This window comes from Aythya ferina, assembly GCF_964211825.1.
Source record: "Aythya ferina genome assembly, chromosome: 4".
Lineage (NCBI taxonomy): Eukaryota > Metazoa > Chordata > Aves > Anseriformes > Anatidae > Aythya > Aythya ferina.
The window spans coordinates 67,708,460-67,730,792 of record NC_140300.1 but is presented as its reverse complement, the minus strand read 5'-3'; the positions used below and the strand labels follow the sequence as shown (position 1 = coordinate 67,730,792).

At 38.6% G+C, this 22,333-nt stretch overlaps 1 protein-coding gene across 7 annotated transcripts in view; it reads right to left on the bottom strand.

Moving 5' to 3' along the window:
• The window catches only part of LOC311436306 (melanopsin-like), a 73,418-nt gene that overhangs the window by 41,829 nt on the left and 9,256 nt on the right, over window positions 1-22,333 (bottom strand). For 5 of the 7 annotated variants that reach the window (XM_084518355.1, XM_084518353.1, XM_084518348.1 and 2 more), the window contains 3 exons: window positions 12,967-13,089; window positions 9,542-9,635; window positions 4,486-4,588 (listed from right to left, as the gene is read on the bottom strand). The gene's annotated coding sequence lies outside the window, so the exon portion shown is untranslated. Of the gene's footprint in view, window positions 1-4,485; window positions 4,592-9,541; window positions 9,636-12,966; window positions 13,090-13,649; window positions 13,733-22,333 lie in introns of all 7 variants that reach the window. The other 2 variants (XM_084518356.1, XM_084518354.1) reach the window with 2 other exon arrangements.

Genomic DNA, 22,333 nt, shown 5'->3' with positions numbered 1-22,333 from the left:
CGCACACTGGGACAAGACTGACCTACAAGTCAGGTAATCTGTCTACAGCAGCAGACACACAGAGCTACAGACAGGTCTCTTCAAGGACCAAGGCTTTTTTTAGATCTATCTCCTTCACTTCCTCCACTCTCTTTGGTGCCTCCTCTGCCAAGACACATTAGTGGCAATGTTACTGGCGCATGATCTCAACGTCCATGATTTCATGTAAACCCCACAACCATTAAACTCCTGTCTCTTTTCTTGCTCTTACTGTAGACTCCCTGCCAGCAGTGAGAAAAGCCACTTTGCCCCTTTGCATTTTGAGATTTTCAATTAAGATTAATGCCATATCTACAAACCTCCATATTTACATGCATAGACTCATGCGTAAGTGCAATAAATCTCAAACTGTATCTGCAGGACTCTTGATATAGAATATATACTGATTAGATGAGGCAGCTCTTCTTTTTGATAAATTTACTAGCACATAAATATACATTTCAGCTACGCTGACATTAAAAGTAACGTCATTGATACTTATATTTACTATATACTCAAAGTCCTGTTCTTCCATTCACTACACCATCTCTGGACTATAATCTCTGTCATGGACTGGTTTCCACTTCTGAGCCTTTCTTGTTGTAATACCACATGAGTTCCTGTAATCCGTATCCCATCTCATACAGATGGCATCAGGGCTCACTTACCTTCATCAGCAAAACAGGTATAATACAGCACGTCACTAAAAATAAAAATAAAATAAAAATCCTACTAGGAAATGATTTAAGATGAAACCTGCCTTCAGACATTAAACAAGGTGCCTACCTGTGCTGACAACTACTTTAGTATTTAGCACAAAGTCTGCTCTGCGCAACAGTTTGTGAACATAATGGTGCTCCTCATACAATCCAAACCCTGAAGAAAAAGCAGCATTTTTTTCTGACTTGGGTCTATATGTTACCAGCTTTTTGGACTGCTCTTTCTCAAGGTCACCAAAAAGCAGGAAAAGTCATGAACAGTGCAAGCACCAAAACTATTGTTCATTTAACTGAGTTGCACATGGCTGCATTTCAGGTCTGCTGGAGCAAGCTTACAGAAATCATAAAAGGTGGAAGGAAGTTGTTAGCCTCGTAAAGAGGGAAGAACAAGACGTAAAAATGGAAAGACTTGCTGAATACTGTGAAGGAAGCTAGTATGGGACTCAGGTGTCTGAGCTTTTGTGACCACCTGGTGTCCTCCTTCCCTTTCCAACAAGCATAAGCAAGAGCAGCTACGTCAAGAGCTTCCATGACTGCTGCATTTCTCACGGAAACCAAAACACAAAAATTCTATTGCATGAGAATGAGAAAAAGCTTAGTTTCCTCTAGAAATAAGTTCTCTTGAAAGCTTTGAAATTACTTAAACTTTTTCCCAAGCACAGTGAAGAAAACAAAAAATAAGTAAAAGTAGCTATCAGCTCTGTGTGGTTTCACGGGTAGATACTCTTCCCCAAGCTCAAAACTACAAAGGAATAAGAGAAGCAGACAGAATAAGGTGTTAAAAGAGCAGACTAATAGGAGAGTTTTTTCTGGAGATGCAGTTTATTATGTAGGCCTACTTCAAAGACCACTTCAGGTATATCTGAAACAGGGTTCACATATTTCTAAATAATTTAAATAGATTTTTATTTTAAATCATGAATTTATGCATAAATGTTGCTGAAAAAAAAAAAATTAGAGCTCTAAACAGGTCAAATAGTACACATTAAAGTGTTAGGAGTGCCTACCTGTGTATGCAGGTATACATTTTGATTAAAAACCATTTTAATTTAGAAAGCATATAGTAAATAACTCTCACTGATAAATTTAAGTGTATCTTTACTGCTCATTTCTTCTGGCAACTGCAATTTTGAACTCTCCATCTGACTGTCCAACTCAGCAGAAGGCAGGCCTATAGGACAAACAAAACACAACTTTTTGCTCTTTCAGAAAAAGCAACATGATGTTAATCCATCAAGTAAACTTTGCTAATATAAAATTCCAGAAATATGGCTACATGGGATAACAAGGTAATAGCATCAAATAAATTCCCCAGTTCTCTTCCTCTTTTTAAACTTTTCCTGAAGTTCCCTTTCTTATTGCCAAACGATACAAGAAAACAACCACCACCACCACCTATATGTTCCCTTGGCAGAGATAAAGATGTGCTTTGCCACCAAAATGTAAGGCTTATACATTAGCATCAGCTCTACTTCTATCCAAACTAATTTCCAGCTGCAAAGAAAGGAGTAGAAACCCTGTGAGAAACCAAAAATTCAGAGATGGAGCAGATCCACTTCTCTCTCACCTGCTCTATTAGTCAAAAACTTGTATTATCAACATTTAAGAATGGACTGGAGCTGTTCATTTTTATAACTAGTATACAAGAAAAAATTAACAAACTCCTCAGGAACCAAAGCTACCTGTGCATAATGCAGATTGCTAGACAGACAGCAAAGATTTGCAGGGTCTCAGGTATGTTTAACACTGTAGTATTTGTCTGAATACGCCATTAAGTTCAGTATTGTAGCTCTGTTAGAAACCAGCAGCCAATCATAGCACAGATCATCATCATAAAATATCCAAGTTGGAAAGGACCCACAAGGATCATCAAGTCCAACTCTGGCATCCCCAAAGGACCACCCCCCAATGCCAAGAAATGCATTACAGCAACAATACAGTTTTGTGAACCAACAAGGGAAAAATCCTGACCTTAACTGGCAAGATGTGCCATGACTTTTTTTGTTATTAATAAAACAAAAAATAAGTTAAAAGGTCCCTAAATCTCAATCTTGTAAAGCCAAATGATGGCAAATTCAGATTTGGTACAAGATACAGGAGAAATATTAAGCCATTTTTTCAGCAAAACTAGTTCATGCAAATATGGTGTTTTCCACCTGTTAGCTTCTCCTCTGTCCATCAGCAAGTGAGTAACAAATCACTTTCCTTACCTCATGGAACCAAATCCTACTGTTATACCACAAGCTTCATTCTGGCTCATATATTTGCTGTAAGTCAGTGAGCACAGAAGTCAGTTTACAGCATTGATCTTCACACCCACTTTCAGAACAAAGACTTTGTCTATTTTCACATTGCCAGAGAGATCTGTTTCTGGACAGAAGTCACTGTTAGCCCTTCCTTCAAGGGCATTGTCACTTCTTTTTTTCCTAACTTTCTCTCTTTGCTCACTATTTTCAACACCTAAACTGTCAAACAGAACTTCAGCCCACCACCAGTGAGATCTGCTCAGATCAGGTTTCATACAGAGAGTGCAATCTAACAGCCAGTATCCCAAGAGAAGGGGGTTTGAGTGACCTGGCAATATAGAATAAAAGTAATCCATTAGGCGGAAAAGGCTGTGCTAATCTTGCCTCTGCCTCCAGCTTTCCCTTTCTTATCTTGCATGGCTCTCATCTCTGTACTTTCTCACCATTAAGCAATTTTCTCAGAAGTCCAGTCCAAGGTTTTGCAGCTGTGCCATATCAAAGCTAGCTCTTGGACCACGGATGGCTGAATCCTTCCGAGGAGTGTCACAGCTCTAGAATCAAGGCTACAACACTTAACTGGAAAGAACTGAAGTTCCTGATGAAACTGCCAGAAGACTAAGCTTTTGAAGAGCTAGACAGGAGAAGAAAAAAAAAAAAAAAAAAAAAAAAAAAAGGGCTAGCAGGTAGAAAACGGGGAGGTAGAAATTGGCTGTATTGGTGGGCCAGAGACAGAAGTGAATGTGTTTACACACACACACACACCACATGAAGAAAAAAAAGTACAACACAAAACAACATGTGCAATCTGACTACAGCAAAGAAACTGAGAAACTGTTTGGAGAAGAACCTGAGGGGTAGCAGAAAACATGGTGAAGCACAGGTGAAGATATTTAAATATGGCATGTAACCTCTTTGTAAGTCTTTTATTGCTGTACTTCAAAAAGCAGCAATCTGAGACATGAATATGCCAAAAGGGTCGTATTTACAGGGCCTTATAATGGAAAGGCAAACAAACAAACGAAAACCTCTCTCCCTGGGAGAGAGGAATAACTACTAGCTGGGAATAACTACACAGGGATTTGAAATACTTCTATATATTTGTTTGTAAGGTCTAATTTTTCCCTTGGCCAAATAGCACATAATGATCACAGAGATGGTGGCTGAGAATGTAGTCTGGTGTGAGCAAACTGTTTGCATCCAAAAAAACGAGGAGTTTCAACAATGACAAGATCTGATAAAAGGAGGCTTGACCAGAATATTCTAGGCTCTCTAGCTGCCAGCATCAACGGATGGTGAAGTAATGTATTCTTGCACTGACAGCCTGCTGATCCTGCCTGGGTCCTGCAGGAGCATCTAGCGATGGAAATGCCTCTCACACTACAGAGAGGCACCTGATGTCATCACCAGGTCCTCCTGAGTTGGCTGTGCAACACAAACTGCATGTGCTTTCGCTCCTGTTTCACCGCATATCCAGATCTCCTTTTTAATGTATACTCACACACCATAACCCGCAGAGCAGGGACGTGATGCCCTTGAAAGTCTGTTTCCATCATCTGCTCTTGGCTGCAGGTTGTGGTTACTTTCTTCCACTCCTGGAAGCTCTTCCTGCTGGCAAAGAAAGCATGGTCAGAAGGGGCTGCTCAAGTGACCAGCGTATGAGTTCCCATTAGAGAATTTACCCTGGCAAGATTCAGTCTCCCGGTAACTAGAAAACATCTTCTAGTGCTGTTCAGATGTTTCACACTATGTAAATAATACTGATGTGCCCCTAAAGCTTCTTTTCTGCACCACGTGGTATGGGAAACACATGCCCTGGGGCTTGAAAAGCCTAACCCATGAGTCACCTGGCTTGACTTTGAATTCTCGAGAAAAGAATAAAAGGAAAACCACCAAGTTTAGTCAATAAAGTCAAGGTTTAAACTTGGGATTAGAGAGCATGAAACAAAGAGAAACAGAGACATGACACCACTTAGGATAAACCTAACGTCAGTCTGGTCTTCTAGCTTGACCAGGGATTTCTCCAAGGCGTATCTTGGCTGGGGAAACCAGGCTGGTGACTCACATGCCATATCCAGCATTTTGTTATTCCTGCCAGAGCTAACCTGCATCTCTGTTCACCCTCAGAGACCAAACAGCAGTCCCCAGATCCATTTCACTCCCAGGCACTGTCTTTCAAAGCTGAAGTTTCAGTGTAACAGGCACATCCACCCCAACTGCCTCTGGCCTGCATTGCCTGAGGTACAGCTGCAGCTCTGTTTTCTCAGTGCTTTTTGTTTCTTTCACTTCAGACCTCCCTGATCCTGTTCTCGTCTCACAGGAACATAGCTTGCATGTTCCAGGTGCGTGGCATGGCACCATGAAAAATAACACAACTGCAATTTTACCCTTGCACCAACTTATTATTTCATATTAGTGGTCTTGTTGAAGGCTTTACATTTTCAGGAACATCATAGCACTTTATAAACAATACACCAATCAAAGGATTAACTACATAAACATCCTGTTAATCTTGTTGTCACTATTTCACCACCATCTGATGATAACCACATAAGTTATTGCTAATACTAATAATTAGTCTTGACAGATTTGGCACATGTAATGGTTTCTACAATCCCTTCCCTGAACAAGCATTTCCATACCTCTGATCACCACTGCCTTGGTGGCACCTGGAGAACCTCCTGCTTTCTCCACAGTGTATCTTAACTCTTTCATCTGATCTCACAATGGTTCTACATACACCTAATTGAAGGGGTCACAGCTACAAAGAAAATACAAACATGGGTTGATAGCATAGGACTGCCTCTGGACATGGTATTTCCTAGTGATGTCATACATCTCATGAAAAGGCTGTAGGCAAAATGAGTCTCAGACAGAACTGAAATGAAGAAGGAAAGGCAAAGAGGTGTTGATGAAAGCAACTTTTTGATTTTTCGCTGAGGTGGAACAACTGGTTTGTTAAAAGAGCAAAGTACTAAGTCACAAATCTGAAAATATAGAATAGTTTTTCAGTTTTTGAAATTTACTTTGACTAAAGTATTTCTTGCTTAGAAGTGGTAACTCTACATACTTAACACACGTGCTGACACAAAAATGTCCCCCCAAAATAATTGTCTTAAATAAGTTATCAGAAGCAAGCTCCTTAGCAAACTTAGTCTAGGATTTAGAGTTAGTTCTGAAAACTACATTTTTTTACTGTGTATTTATACTGACAAATCAATTCCTTGGATAACAGATGTTTAAAAATGAACTGCTCAACTTTCACTGGTAGTTACATTAAAGAGAAGTATAAGGGCAGAATTCCTGAATGCAAGAATGTTAATCAGTGCATGCCCTTCACATTTTATGAAAAGCAAAAGATTCACATAAAGAAAGCGTTATTTCCCAGCTATGACTTTACTGCATAGATTTATCTTGTATCATTTTAAGACTCAAATTCATTTTGCTAAAGAGCGATGTACTTTTAATATTAATAGTAAAAAAAAAATGTTGTGTCTTTGGGGTATTAACACTGTATTAAACACCCCCACACACACCTCATTTCTTGAAACATGACAGTATATATTAACTAACACAGATTTGCACAACACTTTAAAACCTCTGGATTCTTGCATGGTGCACAGAACAAGGGAAGTCTGTTAATAAAGCTAATGCTGTTCTGTTTGTAAGGTCAAGCATGAAATAGTATTACATTAATAAAATGGTATTACATTCACCTACTACTTTGCACTCACCCATAGCTCAAAATGGGATAATGAAGTAGCGTGACCTATCTAAATGTAATGGAACTGTGGTGGCTTCACCTGGCTATCAATAATTGCTGAAAAATTTACTTAACTTGTGAAAAGTGAAGAGGGAGTGAGTTATGGAGATGCCTCTTGCTTCTCCCATTGCAAGGTGTCTGCCACGTTATACCATTTAAAATAGTGCTACTACCTGGGAGGGACTTTTCACAAAAGAATTGACACATTACACATCACCTCATCCGCCCTTCAAAAGACCAAACGAGACGCCAGGAATTCTAGCTAAGCAAATGGACTGCTGAAACCAAGAAACTATGTTCACATTGGAGTGTTAATGGCACGTTCTTGTCCATCAATAGCAAAATCTCATCCAGCCTGATGTTAACAGCTTGTGGGTAAACTCACTATTTGTTTTTATATATAAAGCGTATTAACATGCTAGAAATTATTTAAATTGCTTAATTTTTGCAGACATATTTGATTGTGCTAATATTTTTTCCTCAGACTTCCCTGCTTAAGTATCTTAAGCTGTCTTCCAAAATGTGTTCACTCACATTTTCTATACTTAATGTATTGTTGGTTTTTCCATTTCCTAACCTAGCTAAAAATTAAAAAACCACACTGCTGCTTAGCTATAACATAAAAAGTCAGTAATACAATGAAAAAAGAAATCAGTGTGATATTGTAGAAATATATTAATATTGAATATTGAATATTATTAACATTAATAATATTGAATATTACTAACAATATTATTAATAATATTATGTACTATTAATAATATGTAAGTTCTGCTACAAAGAAAAACTCTGTAGAGGACTAAATACTCAATATATTACATAGAACTACTTGAGAGCTCTTTATTGTGGTTACTTCTAACAGGAATCCATTCTCTGCTTTTTTTCCAGGGAAACACATATTTTACTGAAAAAAAAAAGTTATAATTCAGAATATTTTAAGAGAAACCGTATTTCATTTTAAAGTGGTTTGTGTACAAATCAGTATATTTCATTTTTCTGAACTGACTCATGTTTTACTTTCTGGCAGTTAAGAAAAACAACAAAAGAGGTGACCTCTCCCAGTGTATTGGCTTCTATTCTCATCCAGGGAGAATATTATAAATTTATCTCTGACTAAACTGCTTGGTGTGTGGGAGTCACATAAGCAGGTGATTCACAGGAAAGCTATTTTGGTAAAGGAAGAACACCTATAATATTTTTTAAAGGAAAAAAAAAAAAACACTTTTCCCCTTGCCCACCCCTCCAGGATGCTTAAAATGGGAAAATCTGGATAAATACTGAAGTTACAAGGTGCTTTGGGATATTTCAGTAATTCAAATTATAATCAATTTATCAATGTTGACATATTTGCATATCCTGTTGAGATTAAAAATATCTCTATGCTTGTAAATTCTTGATTTTTCAGGACTTTGATTCTTGGGGAAAGCAAAACAAAACAATACCTTTAAATATGAACTTTTAAAAATCAACAAAGCTCAGCATTCAAATACCAGACTATTTTTGTGCAGGGCATTTCAAAATCCTCTTTAGCTCTCACAATAGCCCCTTCAGAGAGATTTATATAGAGTCTATCAGGTGAGTGTAATTATTCTTCTGCTAGGAATTCCCCTATTAACACTTTAGCTCATGCTTCAAGGAAAAGAACATTTTCCTATCCAGGTTACTCCTCAGTGATACAACTGCAGCTTCCTGGACATGAGATTTTTGTGTATCACGCTATAAGTTTAAGAAATCTTAATTTCACAATTACATTCTGATTGTGCAAACGCGAGTCCATGTGGGCACCAGGTGGATGCAAAACAGTTCCTGTCAGGTAGTGAAGCTGCGTTGCCACCTGAAACTCATCTTTCCCAGGTCTCTGTCTTCATGGAAAGTACCATGGTGAAAACAAAACAAGACTGCACCTTACAGAAAAAGCAGTCAAGCATCTTGAATTCCTTTGGCCTTGTTATACTTCAAAAGGATTTATAACCTAAAAAATTCAGGAGTCTGTTGATATCTAATGTTCTTTTACATATTAATGCTCAGTTTGCTTTTCCCCAGTATTTCCCTGTTTTTACAAAATACTCTCATGTGTTTGCCCATAGGGATGCATTGAATTCCCTATTCTATCTCAGTAATGAACTTATTACTGTGAACAGAAAGTACCCAGTGAATGTTTTTTGCAGTCTCATTTTTTCCCATGATACAAACAGGCTGTTTCAGTACTGCACCAAAACCCCTTAGTTTAAAGACTTAGCTGTTGATGGAGTATCACCAAGTAAAACCTGTCAATGGTTTTCTCTGACAGCTAAACTAATGTCTTTTAACCAGCAGCTGCTGAGCTCTAACAAGCATAAAATTACATTGATCTTAATCAGATCAGACACCAGCTTCTCTCAACTCTATCTCAAAGACTATCTGATTTCATGCTTCATTATAAAATCAATTAATCGTTTCATTGCCTGGTCATTTTATGTGTTATTTATAAAACATATTGGTTGATATTCTGAAGATTGCAGGCAGTCAGGATATTTTGTCTGGGAACCCCAAAGGATATGTATGGAAAAACAGGATTATAAAAGACAGGATTATAAAAAACAGGATTATAAAAACAATGTTATAAATGAGTTCACCTGATCATCCAAAGTAGCGTAATCAATTGTACCAGCCACAGGGCATTTCCTGCATGCCTAAAAGCCCGGCTTTCCTATGAATATCCTGGTCTTTTTATTATTAAAAAAAAAAAAAAAAAAAAAAAAAAGGAGAGAGAGAGAGAGGGAGAAGTGCCATTCACAAATCCATATCCCCAGCATCACCTTTTGCAAGTGCGTTCACACTTCCCAAAGAAGAGCTCGACCTCCATCGAGCTGACAGCTGAAACATCTTCAGTGCAGTGAGTTGGTTTAGAAGCTGAAATTAAGCATGAAACACTGAGTTAATTAGTGAAGACAAATAACTAGTGACTACAGTATGCCAGACGTGGAGTATTTAAACCGCAATGTTTTGTTGCTTTACAATAATTATTTCATTTTCCGAGCAACTTGGAAATTTGAGTGGATGTTTATGGAAAACTGGATCATTCACTCAAGCATGACTTTCCAAATTAAGTTTATTTTTAAAGGAAGCTATTTTTAGTTTACTCTATCGAGTTTTTCATTTACATCTAGATTCAGCAAAGCACTTAAGCATGACGCATTTGAGCTCAAGATGCACTTCCATGAATATTTAACTAGAAACATTCGTTTCAGACAAACATGATTCTAACATTAGCAAGAAGGGAAAGAATTTGTTAAGATTAAGCCCTGAAAAAGATATGCATATATCTTTTCTACTATAGACAGTCACTGATGTCGGGAAATTTTTATTTCTAGTTTTATCTTTTGTTCCATTTGCCATGCATGTGTTCCAAAGAACACTGGGCCTTAGCTTTCCCAAATAAGCATTCCTAAAACACTTGATTTTTTCCTTGAACTCAATTTTACAGTGTAGTTTTATCCACTCTTTCTTAAGCTTATTCACTGATAATCTGTTGTACTCTCTTCCTCTGTGATTTACAAATATTCTTCAAAAGGAGTACAATGACCTTTCTTTAACCCTGGCCTACTTTTATGGTATCAATGATGTTATATAATATCATTTATATTTATTGCTGCTCTTCTGAAACCATTCCTCATTCATAATGAAGCTGTACAGGTCGTGGTCAAAGCTGTGCTTCATCCAGTGCAGCATCCTCCTCTTCACAATGACCACCAGTGATTGTTTCAAAGGACATGCACTAGGACTTACAAAAAGGAGCTTACTCCTGACAGAACAAACTTTCAGCCAATTAATTAAAAGTCGATTTAGGTCTCCTCTCCCATTTTTTATTTGATTTAGTCAATACCATGGCAGTGCCTAACAGTTGGATAATTTGAAAAAGCATGTAGCCTGCTTTAGAGTCCTAAAGCCTAGGTTTTTGGAGTCCTAAAAGCCAGGTTTTAGCCAAGTGACTGGATGCCCTTCAGTGAGCAATGTAACATTCTCCCAGAGTAAAAGCATTAAAGGGGGGGAACACTGATCTCAAACCAACTTAAAGTGTCTTACATTTCAGGTGTTCCTTTATCTTTTACATAGAAGTGGCTGAAGTCTGCAACATTTCAGGTTCCCCACTCTAGGTCTGTGTCTGTTGGTCATGGTCCCACTTCTGCCTGTTCCTGGAAAGTGACCCTCATACAAATCTTATATTTCTTGAAGCTTCTTCACTACTGCTCTGTCCTGTCCCAGCACAAAGCCTAATAGCTGTATTTACCTGCATTGCTTCAGTACTGGGAAATCACCTTTATCAAACTTGTCAAACTAGTGAAAACCCAAAGAGTATGAGTTGAGGTCACATGAGGAGGATCATGTCTTGTGGCAGATATGTCCTTGAGGACGGGATGAGCACAATGCAATGCTTGAGAGTTACTTAAGAACCTGCCTTGAAAGGACACGCTCCACCAGCACAAGCAGGGCCTCAGATCCTGCTCTGCACAGGACATCACACTTTCAGCATGTTGGATAAAGCCTTACCTATCCCCATGGGCTCCCAGAGTAGGAGAGCAGCAGAACTTCTGTACTACAAGCATAGTAAATGCCAGATGGAAAGCGTCAGAAAATAGTCTGAAGGAGGAAGCCTCACTCAGAACACCTGACACTAGATAAGCACATCTGACAAGTCTTTATCTATTACTCTTCTGGAATGAGGGTGTGCATTTTTCCTTGACTCTGTAAGAATTAGTTAAAATACTTGTTCAGGCAAATCTACTTACAACAGCACTTTTATCAGTTTCTATTAGTTAGGCTGATTGTATATAGTACTCACGAACTGAGAATTACATTTCCTCATGCACGTCATCCATGAGAGTATGACACTTTTTTTCCAGGCTTATGCCTTCACTATTTCAGAATCCAAGGGTGACTGGGGACTTGCTAAATATTCCTCCCCAATCACGTGACTAGGAAGACAGTCACCAGGTTTAAAGAAAAGACTACTTGGAGAAAGACTGTTCCCTATAGGGAAAAAATAAATAAATAAATAAATAAAAATGCTATGGATCATAATGACAGCAGCTTTGTTATCTACGATTTGTCTTTTCTACTCAGTATATAAAAAATAAACATCACCATTTGGCCGCTGCAGGGATGCCACTTAGGAGTGAGTGGTTCAAAGTCTAAATAAATTATGAACAGGCCAAGCCAGGTTGTTTTCAAGTTACTGCCACATAGGTTGCAGAAGTCCTTTGCTTACTGCTCAGAACTCTCATCGAGTCCTAAGGAAATCATGTAACACCTTCCTGGAATAAGTCCCAAATTTGCATAATGTACTTGGGTATTGAAACTTTCATAGGGTATCGCACAAGTCCATAAAATATTTTGGGTTTTCACTTGGCGGGGGGAGAGAGGTTGGGCCAGATGATTTCAAGACAGTAACTGTAATTTCAACACCATAATCTGTAGCAGCAATGCTAAGCAATCATACTATTACCATTACATTCTTGCACATGTAACATCCATTTTTGCATCATCTGCAGTTTTCATTGGTCTACAAATAACTGCAAATAGTTCCTATTGATTAGCTCCTAGTTGGTGGATAATGTGAAGAAATGAGGTCAAAGATAGCTTCAGCAATGGAACAAACACGTCATCTGCAGCATTAGGGGTCGGCTAAAGTGTTTGCAACCAAAGTCATGAAAAGGGCAAATCTTTCCAGCATTTCAATGTGTTAAAAGAGATTATGTTTACATTGTCTTTGATTGCTTTTTGGTTCAATTCCCTACATAAGCACAGAAAGACCTATGTAAAATAAAACTTGTGAGAAAATACATGTATAAACAGTGCTAAACTTAGAGGATGTATGCCAACATTTTTGTCCTTTTTTTTTTTTTGTTCTCCAAAGAATGCACATAGATGTTTTTCCTGAGTCACTTAGTAACTAAATCAATATATATACCTTTGTAGGTGACAATTCTTCCTTGCTTTCAAACACTCAAGTGTAAATAGAGCCGCTCCCGATAAATTCCTATTGTACTTTCACACCAAGGCACTTCACTGGGTCTCATGCAGTGTCCTTGAAGCCCTTATTCTTCACAGTACAGAAATCAAGGCATAAAAACTTTTCTATCAGATGACTGATTCATTTGAGATTGGAAAGAGAAGCACCACTGTTCAGCTTCTACTGGGGATAAAAGTCTCCCCAGACAACTCAGAAAAGAGGGATCCTTACCTCTCTAGGTGGATTTTTGTCTGTGGACTCCTTGCATTTCCTTTCTGGCCAGAATTGTCCTCACTCATGGTCAGAGTCATTAGCATTGTCATCAACAGCTTCCTTAAATGAAGATTCAGCTTCCTTAAATGAACACAAAATTTTAATATCCGTTACTTTAGCTCAACAGCTCTCAAAAGTTTATAAAATATTATATCAACTCTCAAGAACACACAAAGCTACTTGCATTTCTTTAATTACTATAGTAAAAAAAAGAAATCAGAAAAAAATCTGCAATGATTTTACTGTTTCTCTAGTAGAAAAACAAAAGAATAATACTGAAAGCCTGTACAATGACAGAGCTTGACTAAAAGAAAACTTAACAGGCATTTAATAAGTTTAGTGACATTTTACTGTAAGTGGCAATTTTGAAGAAGCACTCAGTAGGAAGAATTTTGGTATGGAAGAAGAGACAGATGAAGCATGCTGAACATATTCTACAATGTTTTCCTATTGCGTGAAGACAGGAAATCCATTTGTTTGGGTTATGCGTTGCGTGGTGAGAAGCAGATCATGTTTACCGCTTAAGGAGACTTTATGCTTTTCACACACATCACAGAAGGAAATGATATGGTATTGTCTCCTGTCAGGAGATGCAATGATTGGGATGGCTTGGGTGCCTTCTCCCAGACTCCAGTGGTTACCTGGATAAATAAAACTCCCCCAGTCACTCATTCAGGCAGGTCAGGAGATGGGTAAAGAGGTGAGAAAGCTGCCTGCAGGCAAGCTGTTGGACCGATAGAATAATATTTAGGGTTGGACAAATAACTCTGTTTTGTCCTCAGGCGTGCAACCCGCCTGGTGCAACCCAGGTCTGATGTTCAGCCCCACCCCACCAAGACAGTCATCTCTTCCAAGCCCCATGTTGCAACCTGCTTCCCTCTCTTCCTGATGCTGTCTGAATCAGTGGAAACAAAAGGGTGCATTGTCTGAACTAGTGAGAGGTTATATCATGGTTTCCAGAAAAAAGAAAAAAAAAAAAAAAGAGCACCCAAACAAGAAAACAGAAAGATATGTTATCTTGTCTCAGTTTCAGTCCCCTGCAGAAGTGCAGGGATTATTTACTGTACGGAAGGATTAGGAGAACATCTACTACTCACGGGCTGTTGCATATCCACATATTGATGCTTAGCATAAAACAATGTTGTGTCAAACTTTGTGTCATCCAGTAAGACATTTCCAAATAGGTTAGAACTCCACAAGAAACTTCAGGTAAAAAATTATCTCAGTTATCAAAACAGCAAAGAAGCCACCGTGGAGACAAAAGACAATTTACACAGGTACTTAACGCTCTTAGAAAGACCTATTTTAGCTAAGAAAAACACACTTATACATGTAGATAAAGATGTTGCGAAAGCCTTAAGATTACAGCAAATATTTTGAACAAGACATCAAAATAGTTGCAGTCCAAGCAATTTGTTTTCCTACAATTTTATTAGAGTGGGTGTAATGGTCCAAAATATGTATGAGTGAATCAAATGTTTTACATCAACGTTCAAGTATTTTTCCTTCCCCCAGCTGACAATGACAAAAATATGAATGCCTGTAACTCTGCAGAACTTAGTATTTTCACACGGTGCATTTTTTTTTTCTTCCTGTTAACAAAGGGTTCTCAGACATCGATCCCACCCAAACCTTACTAGAAATATTTCTGGTGAAGTGCTGTGTTGCCCTTGGCTAGCCCTGTAAGTGGTGAGTATCCTTAAGAGTCTTAATGATAAGACTCCCAGCTCAAACAGCAAAAGCATTCAGTGAGCTTCTGTGCAAACACCACTTCAGTTTGCCACTTTCTGTACTTAAGAATCACACACACACAAAAAAAATAGAGCTATAAATTTAACAGCAAAATACATGTAGCCCCTTTAGCATTCTCACAGTCAGTATTTGCTGAATGCATCAGCTTCATGACCACAGCTGTCAAAAAGGGAAGATTTACTGATTTTCTCTCTTTAAAATTCTACATTTTATGGAGGAAAAAAAAAAAAAAGAAGAAGAAGGAAGGAGACGAACAAAAATATTTGGGGTGGTGGCTATTTGAAAGTATTACTATTTATTTATTTAAAGATGGTTGTGTTATCTGAATCTCATTATAAGAAAATTGGGAGGAGGAGGAAGGGCAGAAAAAAATATTTTCACAACGTAATGGTGGAGGATTAAGTAATGAAAATCAGAAACCTCTTAGGAACGACTTGCCAAAAAGGCATCTCAACCATTTAAAACTTAAGCAAGGGAAACAACAGCAAGACAGACGGCATTCTGACTTGAACAAGGGAATAAAAGTACTGATTCTGACCTTGAAGGCTCAATTCTGTGAAAGCTGGATGTATTTCACATTATTTCCTGTTACACTGAGGAGAAAAGAAAACAAATCCAGGCATCCTAACAGGGCAAGCTCTGATCTTCATATGAATTAAAGCTCAAAACACTGAAGTTGTACTGATGTGAAACAGTAATATAATTAGGGTTACTTAAGATCATTTTATTCTAAAATGACTTCCTCTGGCCACATCAGTTTCCTCGCTGCCACTTCTATCACTTTGGAAACTGTACTGCTATCTCTAGCAGTAAATCTCTAGCCAATTGCTTATCTTGTCTATACAAACATATCTGAGGCACTCATCTCCCCAAAGCTGAAATGAGAACATTAGCAGAAAATATAGTATTTTTTCCCCTTCTGCTTCTAGAGAGGCAATGTAAAGAGAGAATGCTGCGATTTTGCTCTGCACGTTCATAATTAATGCTGTGTCTGGGTATCAGAGAGAGAACATCAAATGCAACTGTGCTTGGAAACCGTGTTTTGACCCAGATCATGATTCCAGGTACCACACGTATTTTGTGCTCTCTTCTACCTTTGAAAACAGGTCCTCCATTATGCAGAGCTGCAAGTTGAGAGTCTTAAGCCACACTTCTCTGTCTCCATCCACAGATGGAAGATCACCAGAATGGAAATAGATGGAATCAGAGTCACTTCCACCAAAAAAGACCTTCAATATCATCAAGTCCAACCATCAACCTGACCTACCAAGTCCCATCACTAAACCACGTCCCTTACTGCCACATTTTTGAGACTACACATCCACACCTCTCTCAAATACCTCCAGGGATGGGGATTCCACCACTTCCCTGTGCAGCCTGTTCCAATGCTTAACCACCCTTTCCATAAAGAAATTCTTCCCAATATCCAATTCTTCCTAATATCCATTGCGACAGCATGTAGGAAAGGAAAAGCTATCCCAGCCTGGAGTATTCAGGTTGTCGTCATCGCAGGCTGGAGAGTATTCCCCATCTGATTATCTTTTTAATTGTGTTTGGTATTTGCTGATTTATAATTAGTTCTGCTGTTTTGCACCTGGTTTGATATCAGACAAATACCAGCTCCCTTCTGCTGCACTTTAAGCCTCTAAACAGACACTGCCTTCATATATTTAAGCCTCAACAACTGCGGACAAGCATAAGATGGAGATATTCATGGCTAGATTTAGAAACAGCCTCCAGATCTACCCACCATGCTTTGTATTTTGCTTCCTATAGGCAAATTAGGAATGAAGCTATCTACCAGACACATGCTTGCCTGTTGTATTTTGTGCCCGGAGCTTTAAATAACAGCAAGTACGTACCCTTAAAACAGCATGCCCACAGGTTTGGACACTACACGGACCCAAACGAGGGCATGGAGGAAAGGCTGGGAGGCCAAGTGTTTGCACCATGGGGCAGAGCAGCACGCATCAGAAGTCCCCCTCAGCCTCAGCCAGACAGAAGTATTGCATGCTGCGTGTTGCTCATGCACAGCACAGCCAGCTCATTGAGGAACAGGCATACTACGTGATCCAAATGCACTTGTGCAAGAGCTCGTCTGCAATATCAGGAGCCATGACTACTGAATGGGGGCAAAGAATAGAGGAGGCCCTTTTACCTACCTACTTTAATTCATACCAGCTATGGAAAAAGTAAAACAAAGAATAGCTGAGTAGCTTCTGTTTAAGCACTTCAGACTACTGCTTAATTCAGGGAGAAAGCAGAACAGAAAGGAATCCAAATAGGAGATTAAGAGCTATTTATTCTGCCATGGCCTTTGAGAAGCAGAACATACAGAATCCCTTTCTCCTTAAGCACAAAAGCATAAATGGACAATTTCCTTGCTCATAACTCCATAACTATTTTCTATTGACTTCTGTTAATTTTCTGCTGACTTCTACGCTCAAAGCCTTCCCGGCTTTTGAGTTCAATAAGTCTCTGATCCACAGAGAAAGATTCATCACTTCTACCTCCTCTCCCTGTAATCAGTTCCAAGAACTGCCTCAATTTCTTGGAGTTAATTCTTTCTCAGAACTAACCATTAATCAAAGACATCCAGTGTTTCAGCTAAACAAGCTCATTCCTCAACTAGTATTTTCAGTGAGATTTTCTTATATATTATTGTACATCTTGTATATTATTGTACTGCATCTAACCTCCTTCAACATAACCATACCTTTGGGACACAGTGGGCCTCAGATGTTGGCTAGCTGTAGGATTAGGTAAGTGTACCTGGTCTCTGAAAACAGACTCAAGCATTTACCTCATGGATTTATGCTTGGAGACACCTGTACTGGCTTTTACTATTATTAAAACAGTTGCTGATGGAAAGTCACTACTGGGATTACGCAGATTGCTTTAGAAGGGGAAACCTGGCTTTTGGGTGTGATGACCCATTTACTTACATGCTTCACGAGGCACCTACAGCTCTATTGCATGGGGGCAAAATTAAGCCTTATGGACTGACTTGTTTGTCTTGCTTACTTGGCTAGATCACCCCTGCATGTTTCCAGGAACAGAAAACTTCTCCTACAGCAATTATCTGGAAAAGAAATGAAACAAACAACATTTTTAAACCCTGTTTGTCATGATCCATCTTGGTTTATGGTATTGAATGATTCATTTTGCTGAATCACAAAGAACTACTGAGAGATTTTTTGGGAAATCTCACATTTCAAAAGGTTGAAGAGCAGGATTTCCCTTCCCTTGGCCTCAACGTGTGTATCTGCAGTCTGGGGGCATGCCCTCCCTGCCCCAGCCCTATGTCTGCTCAGGATGCCCCTGGGGCTTCCTAGTGAGATCCTTTAGCCCAGGAAATAAAGAAGATGAATGTTTTTTAAGAAGGTTGCTCTTTAAATGTTTGTGTTATTTGTATTAAGTTATGCATTTGTGCAGTGATATCCCTGCTGAAACTGATGTGGAACTAATCAGGGAAATGGCACAAACTGTGTTACATTATGAGGTTTAACATTTAATTACATTGGCCTACTTATATGAATCAGATACTACTCTCTTACTCATAAAACACATCTGATTTCTTCACATGAACAATTGTAATACAAATGCAAAGGTCTACAAGTGGATGAAGCCCCATGATTTAACTATCCAGACAGTGTCTCCATTTTTCAAGTTTGATCACATGCATGAAACAACGTACAAAGCTCTCATCCTCTGCAACTTTTGCACAAATATTTAATTCTTAATTATTACTTCCTTTTGACAGAGGGAAAACAAAAAATTAATTGAAACATGAAAAGCAGCTGACTGACCCTGACATGATGATGTGTTTTTTTTTCCCATTCCACGTGGGAACTTCTGCAGAATGTGATGGGAAATAAAGCAGACAGACCAGAGATGGATGTGGATAAGGCATCAGCTGACATGCCATGGAGCCCCACTCTGTGTCTCCATGCTGAATTGTGTCTTCTTTGCACAAAAGCTCTCTGCTGCCAGGGGCACAGAAATAAATTTACCAGCTAAACCCCAAACCCCCAAATGGCAAGTGTCTGTTGATTGCTTTGTTAAGTTGCAAAACCAGATCACATTAGATCTGATTGATCATTAAACTTAGCCTCTAACTAAAGCTTCAGTGATGTTGGAAGGACAGCTGTGCATGGATAATCTTCCAGATGCATTCATGACCCTTTCTGTACATTTCTTAAAAAATTAATTCACTAGTAATTCAGTATGCAGTAATTCACTACGAAGATGTTAAACGTGAAAACTTTGCCAAAATTAAATACCAGATATTTTCAGTCCTGCCATCATACTTTCTTCTTTGAGCAAAACCTCTTGTAAATTTAGGTTGAATTTGCAAAACATTAGATCACTCTGAAGCTGAATTTCTCTGGCTGAATTTGCCATTTGCTAAAAGAGAAGAAAAAATGCTGGGCTCTGTTACATATAAACATAAAAGGCCAACTGCCACTGGTGCATTTCCAGGTTTCCAAGTACAGGCACAGTATCCCTCATTAAGGAACTTAACATTATGAAAGGTAGTATTATTCTTCTCCTATGTCTTATACTTACTGACTTGAGCAAATGAACATTTATTAGTAAAAGAAAAATGCTCTAATTCATAAAATAAACAGGCAGGGATGGCTGGGTGAGATAATTTCCAAGGAAGTGGAGATGACTAATTCTATATAGACAGCAATATTTTTGGCTTGAGCACTTGAGGACCCTTCTGCTGCAGATATTCCTCCTGAAACATACAACAATGTCTCACCACCCAGGCTTACAGCTGGGCAGAAGAATGAAATAATGCTGCATCTTAGTTCAAACCTTCCACCTAATTACTAGCATTGGGATGCAAGGTGGAGCAGTAACTGGCAAAGAGGTAGGAAAAGGCTGACAGCAATTCAGCAGCCAGGGGAATGGTCCTTCATTGCTTAGGGGATGATGAGGAAAGATGTGGGCTGTACTGCACTGATCCTATAACACCCTGTGAATGCTCTGAAAGGGACATCTGCTGAGCTAAATCTTGGATTTAGTTTTAATCCATGTGGCTTCCTCTGCATTTATCTAGGGTTTTCAAACAGACCGGAAAGCCTCGGTGCTGACCAAGGAAGAAAAGAGGTCATTCAGTAAATGTCTTTGTATCCATGTATCACATGCACAGAGAACTGACTTGGTGATTCTACGAAATACCCAAACACATGCCTGCAGAGCTTTGCACAGGGCTCACCAGTGTGGACTGCAGCCAACCACAAAAAAAAAAAAAAAAAAAAAAACACATAAGTAAGTTTCTTTATCACCAAAGGGCAAAGGGCTAAAATGCAACCTTCGGGGTGGCGAGGCAGCAGATTCTCCTAAGAAAACACCTCTGCCATTGACAGCAATGAGGTGGTGACTGACCTGAAATGATGTCTCTCCACCCAGATTAGATCCTCACTTACAGACCAAAATCTCAACCAGTTTGTTTTCACAGTCCTAAATACAGAAGCAAATATCACTTCGAGGAAGAGCCCTCATGCAACAAATTGTGATACAAAGTCCCAGGCCAACTGCATACAACTAGCAGTCTATCAATTTTTTTCATTCTGTCAACAGCTGTTACAGGGTGAAAGGGCAGCATAAATGGAGAGCTTAATCTGCAAGAAATCACAACCAGAGGAACTGAAGTTTAAATCAGTTCGATGCATTACCAACTTCATTATTTTAAATGCACAGGCACAAATCTGTTCTAATTTTAGGAAACACAGGAATTTATTTCATTGTTCACATGTGCAGTGAGTGGCATGTAGCAGAGAAGAAGAATTCTTTTTTCTTCAGAAGAATAAACCTACCTCTGATCCTGTAAAAAGCTGTGCTCACCTGAGTAACATGTGTTTCTGAAAAACAATATTTGTAAATCTTACAGTGTAGTTCTGCCACAGGCTGCAGAGCTTTTCTCGTCGATTTCTTACAGGTAAAGTAAAAAAGGGCTTTTTTTTTAAAAAAAAAAAAAAAAAAAAAAACCTATCTTGTAATTCATTTGAGGTATAATCCTAGTGCAAAGAAGTGCTTGTGCTTTATACCAACTAAACATAGAAAACTTCTGGAGAGAAGGTACAGTTTTAACTCATTAATCACCTCATATTAAAAGCAAATTACTGGTATTCTTACCATGCATTCTTTACCACGTAATCCAGCCAAGGTAGGAACAAGCTTCCGGGTGTTAAAGAAGGAATTCTCCAGGAATTGTTTATTTCCCCTTTAAAAGGGTTCATAACCAGAACCCTCAACATGTGTCTGTATTCCACACTCTACTGTAATATAAGCTTCATAGTGGCTCAAAACCTTGCAAATATTTATGAGATAAATTTGTTTCCTATTAGATCCATTTACATCTTCACCAAAAGCAAAGCTTTTGAGAACCACAAATTCCAGTTCAATTTTCTGCTAATGAAATGGAAAGAGGAATTCCCAGCTGCTTCTCTGCAACTGAAGGAACTGCCATGGTGCCTTAAGCTGCTTTAAATATTTAATGACCAATTAAAAGCCAGTAAAATATGGCTTTAGTTAAACCACTTTTAACTTCCCTCTTTGGGATGTACTCAAAACTACCCCATTCCATTGACACGCTGGAGGAAAGGAACATTAAAGCATAAAGCAGCATTGTAAATTCAAGGCAAACTCAAAAGCAAGGAAATGCCACCATTAAGGTTAGCCTAGAAATTTGGCTCAGAACTCAGATTATACCAGCCCTGATTAATTTTTTTGTTTTGTTTTGTTTTTTTGATAAAACTGTCTCTCAGCTGTAAAAAATGGTGGTGACCAAAAGGTCAGCTGCTAACACTGCTGGAATAGATTTATTGCATGGAAATGGGTTGACCTGCAGCAAGTGACTGATGGAGCTACAAGGCTCTGGCACCTCCTTATCACAGGGGTGAGTGTTTTGGTTAGTGCAGCTCTCTGCATCTGCAAAGAGCACTGACAGCCACTGACTTACAAAAAAAAAAAAAAAAAAAAAAAAAAAAAAAAAAAAAGAGAATGAAACTCCAAAACAGATCTGTGAGGCACAAGTCAGACCTATTCCTTTAACACCAACAAGTCTTTCTCCAACACCACTGCATGTAGGCAACACAGGAACAGAAAAGCAGAGCACAGCAACATTTAACAGACTTTGTTAAGGGCAAAGTACAAAAGAACTGGAGAAAGGAGGGAAAACATTAAAAGATAAGATAAGGACCAGTAACTTCACAGAGCTCTGACTACTAATGTGCATTACTTATGCACAGGGTTTGCTAGAATATTCTTTCCCCTTCTTCGCTGGTAACAACTACAACCACCTCTTGAATCACTTAGTTCTTCATGAAAAAGGCCTGGAAGTCTTATTTTATTTTTTATTTCTGGCTCCTCTTTTTTAATGTAATTGCAGGTATTTAATATGTTGTTTTATACTTAGGTCAGATCATGGCTGTATGTTAGTTAGAGATAATCTAATATAGCCAAGACGTTTCTTGTCTTGCTCCATGCCTTTTATTTTTTAATAGAAAAAAAATAAAAAAAAATCTTGCTCATATCCACATTGTCTGACCATTCAGATGCC